This window comes from Octopus sinensis, unplaced genomic scaffold, assembly GCF_006345805.1.
Source record: "Octopus sinensis unplaced genomic scaffold, ASM634580v1 Contig17267, whole genome shotgun sequence".
In the NCBI taxonomy this organism is placed as follows: domain Eukaryota; kingdom Metazoa; phylum Mollusca; class Cephalopoda; order Octopoda; family Octopodidae; genus Octopus; species Octopus sinensis.
The window spans coordinates 1-5,000 of NW_021834928.1; positions in this window are offsets into that span (position 1 = coordinate 1).

Below are 5,000 nucleotides of genomic sequence, written 5' to 3' on the forward strand. Positions count from 1 at the left end.
AATTATATAGAAATTATATAAGAAGAAATTATATAGAAACAGGGGTATTATATTGCCAAAATTTGGAAGAGGGATAATCATAAAACATCAGTGGTTTATTGCTGTTCTGTTATCATCCTATTATTATCATGTTTTATTATAGTGTAACATTATTTTATTGTTATTTTTATTAATATTATTGTTATTGGTAAGGCGGCGAGATGGCAGAATCGTTAGCTACACCGAGGAAAATTCTCGGCGGCATTTCGTCCGTCTTTACGTTCTGAGTTCAAATTCCGCCGAGATCGATTTTGCCTTTCATCTTATTTGGGAGTCGATAAATTAAGTACTAGTTGAACACTGGCGTTGATGTAATCGATTTACCCACCACTCCTAAAATTTCTGGCCTTGTGCCTATAGTAGAAAGGAATATGATTGTTATTGGTAAGTCGGCGAGCTGGCAGAACCGTTAGCACGCTGGGTGGAATGCTTTGCAGTATTTCGTCTGCCGCTAAGTTCTGAGTTCAAATTCCACCGAGGTCGACTTTGCCTTTCGTCCTTTCGGGGTCGATAAATTAAGTACCAGTTACGCACTGGGGTCGATGTAATCGACTTAATCTCTTTGTCTGTCCTTGTTTGTCCCCTCTATGTTTTAGCCCCTTGTGGACAATAAAGAAATAAGAATCGTTAGCACACCGGGCAAAATGCTTAACAGCATTTCGTCTGTCTGCATGTTCTGGGTTCAAATTCCGCCGAAGTAGACTTTGCCTTTCATCTTTTCGGGGGTCGATAGATTAAGTACCAGGTGAACCCTGGGGCCAAAAGTCCTGGCCTTGAGCCAAAATTTGAAACTAATACTATTGCTACTAGTGGTGTTGATGGAACTTTTCGGTTTGAACGGCAGTTTTTTTAAATAATTTCCACGTAACTAAACACTTTTAAATTTCGTATACTGGTAGAATGTGTTTATAAAACATCTTTTTCTCTTGGCTTATTGAGAAAATTCTATAGTTTGTAAGATATTTGGTTGTTGTTTTTTCTTCAATTTCTGCAATTTCAACCAATCAATGACGTCTATTGAGGTGAAAACATTCTGTGCCGTATGAATATGTCCCTCGTTTAAGAAACAGATTTGGTTTATTTACATTTCTGAAGAAAAAAGTACCCTTCCCCCCACCCCTAATCCTAACCCTAAAACAGATAGAAATGCAAGAGATCGATTCTAAGGTCATAATTATGGGTGACAATTTCATATGATACCGCTAGAAAAAACTGCCGGTCAAACCGAAAAGATCCGTGTTGATTTTGATGTCGTCGACTTCATCATAATTGTTTTAATTTCACCCATTAATCCGCAAATTTACTCTAATTCGTTCATATCTTAGTTTGCCTTAGTTTCACTTAGTTCAAATTTTAATCCGGAACCGATTTATTGGTTTAAACTTTATAATGATGTTGATTTATATTTACATTTGACTTCCAACAATTTTTTACTTGACCTCATCTCAGTTCGACCCAGCATCTCTCAATCTGTCGGTATTTATGTCTTTGCTGATAACAGCATTCTCGACCTCTGCACTACAACAAGACTGCTAATAATATTCTATTAATCACCTACTATAACTCCCCAACTATGCTTGGTAATAAAAATCAGCAATAAAGATCAGTAATAAAAAATATTACGGAGATGTACTTGCATAGCAAGTGACCTGATCTGAGATCGTGTGCTGGAACGAAAACAATTGCCGCGTGGAAGGTGTTTATAAGCCATTTAAGAAACACACAAAAACCGTTAGATTCAATTCAACATTTAAATTTAATTGTAATATATATATATATATATATATATATATATATAACAATAATAAATCTCTGAACGAGATATAAACAGTAGCCGCTCGACAACGTAAGGGGTATTAGCCATCTGAATGTGGCTAGCCACATTCAATGGCTAATACCCCTTACGTTGTCGAGGGGTTACTGTTTATATCTCGTTCAGAGATTTATTATTGTTTTCAGACAGTTTTTCTACATCAGTGACAGTGGTTACTGTGAAAAACGTTATATATTATTTGCAAGGGGACTGCTTCATCGAAGACCGGTGCTTACCATGCGTTGACGAGAGGCAATTACCTTGAAACTATAGTCCGTATGTAGTACTCGGGTCTTCGAAAGAGGATGACCTTCCTTTGCAAATAACACAAGGGCACTGAGATAGTGTCTAAAGTTCTTCTGGTGACGTTGATCGCCTGGGGCTAAAAGTACCCCCCCCCCCAGTGGCTAGCCACATTCAGATGGCTAATACCCCTTACGTTATATATATATATACATATATATATTACAATACCCGGAAATATTTACAATAACCGGAAAATGACCTTTCAGTTCACCCACTTTATCGAATAATCAAGTGTTATCATATTAATGATCTTAATTTATGTCAACACAATGGAGTTCGATTAACTACATTCTTTGATAAAATACCACAAACAACAAAACACGTGTAAATATAAAGAGATGATCTGGTGGAGGTCGGTGACTCTTCTTCAAACCACGTTGCATTTTTTTTAATAATCTTTCTAGCTAGGGAAAAGGGGCAAACTGGGATAATCGTTAGCACGATGGGCAAAATGCTTAGCAGCGTCTCGTCCATCTTTACGTTCTGAGTTCAAATTCCGCCGAGGTCGATCTTGCTTTTCATCCTTTCAGGGTCGATAAAATGAATAACAGTTAAGTATGGAGGTCGATGTAATCGACTAAGCCCCCTCCCCCCCGAAATAGCTAGCCTTGAGCCAAAATTTGAAACCAGTAACTTAGAGGTACGAGTATAGTCGATAACGTCGACTAGTTGTTTGTTTCTTCTCGGGCCATGCCTGGCTCATAAGGGCCGGTTTCCCGGTTTCTTGGCGTATAGGTTCCTCACCTGGACGGGACGCCGGTCCATCGCAGGTGAGCTGCTAGATGCAGGAGGAAAGAGTGAGAGAAAGTTGTGGCGAAAGAGTCAGCAGAAGTCTCGCCATTACCTTCTGCCGGAGCCGCGTGGAGCTTAGGAGTTTCGCTCATAAACACATTCATCGCCCGGTCTGAGATTCGAACCCTCGCGATCCCTCGACCGCGAGTCCGCTGCTCTGACCACTAGGCCATGTGCCTCCACACAATAACGTTGACTAGCCCTATTCTCAAATGGTATTTATTTCATCGGCGAGCTGGTATAGGCGGCGAGCTGGCAGAAACGTTAGCACGCCGGGCGAAATGCGTAGCCGTATTTCGTCTGCCGTTACGTTCTGAGTTCAAATTCCGCCGAGGTCGACTTTGCCTTTCATCTATTCGGGGTCGATAAATTAAGTACCAGTTACGCACTGGGGTCGATGTAATCGACTTAATCCGTTTGTCCTTGTTTGTCCATTCTGTGTTAAGCCCCTTGTGGGTAGTAAAGAAATAGGTATTTATTTCATCGACCACGAAAGGATGAATGACAAAGTCGATCATCGGAGGGATTTGATCCCAGATCATAAAGAAGAAATGCCGCTAAGTAATTTTGTCCGGCGTGTTAACGATTCTGACTAAGATAAGGAAAGAAGTATGTTTAGTTTTTCATGAAGGACCTTAATATATTTAAGAGTCAGCGTAGTGGATGGAAGCACTCCGTCGGTTACGACGACGAGGGTTCCGGTTGATCCGAATCAACGGAACAGCCTGATCGTGAAATTAACGTGTAAGTGGCTGAGCACTCCACAGACACGTGCACCCTTAACTAGTTCGTTCTCGGGGATATTCAGCGTTACACAGAGAGTGACAAGGCCGGCCCCTTTAAAATACAGGTACACAGAAACAGGAAGTAAGAGTGAAAGAAAGTTGTGGTGAAAGAGTACAGCAGGAGGACCATCCCCCCTGCCGGAGCCTCGTGGAGCTTTAGGTGTTTTTCGCTCAATAACACTCTCAACGCCCGTCTGGGAATCGAAACCGCGATCCTACGACCGCGAGTCCGCTGCCCTAACCACTGGGCCATTGCGCCTCCACTCAGTCAGCGTAGTAATGCCAATCTGACAAAGCCTAAGTGATTTTTATTAGGGTTATTCAGTGAGTTATTGTGTGTATTGTAATTAATGTTTTCATTCGGCCTTGTGCAATCGGAATTTGGCTGCTGTTTGTTTTATCTAAGAAGTGATATGGTTGTAAATGTGATTGTGTCTTGGCACTCTTTTCTATTTAAGCAGTCAAATATTGGGTCGAGTCATAAATAATTCCTGCTTTTTGGAAGTAAATTGTATCGATGGATTTCGAACTTTAGATGTTTAAAATTGAAATGGAAACTACCGTTTTTAAAAGAGTCTTATCTGTTATTCATATCCATAGGCGCAGGAATGGCTGTGTGGTAAGTAGCTTGCTAACCAACCACATGGTTCCGGGTTCAGTCACACCGCGTGGCATCTTGGGCAAGTGTCTTCTGCTATAGCCCCGGGCCGACCAATGCCTTGTGAGTGAATTTGGTAGACGGAAACTGAAAGAAGCCCGTCGTATATATGTATATATATATATATATGTATGTGTGTGTATGTGTTTGTGTGTCTGTGTTTGTCTCCCTAGCATTGCTTGACAACCGATGCTGGTGTGTTTACGTCCCCGTCACTTAGCGGTTCGGCAAAAGAGACCGATAGAATAAGTACTGGGCTTACAAAGAATACATGGTTCCGGGTTCAGTCCCACCGCGTGGCATCTTGGGCAAGTGTCTTCTATCATAGCCTCGGGCCTCGGGCCGACCAAAGCCTTGTGAGTGGATTTGGTAGACGGAAACTGAAAGAAGCCCGTCGTATATATGTATATATGTGTGTGTGTGTTTGTGTGTCTGTTTGTCCCCCCAACATCGCTTGACAACCGATGCTGGTGTGTTTACGTCCCCGTAACTTAGCGGTTCGGTAAAGAGGCCGATAGAATAAGTACTAGGCTTCCATTTGTTCGACGAAAGGTGGTGCTCCAGCATGGCCACAGTCACATGACTGAAACAAGTAAAAGAGAGAGTA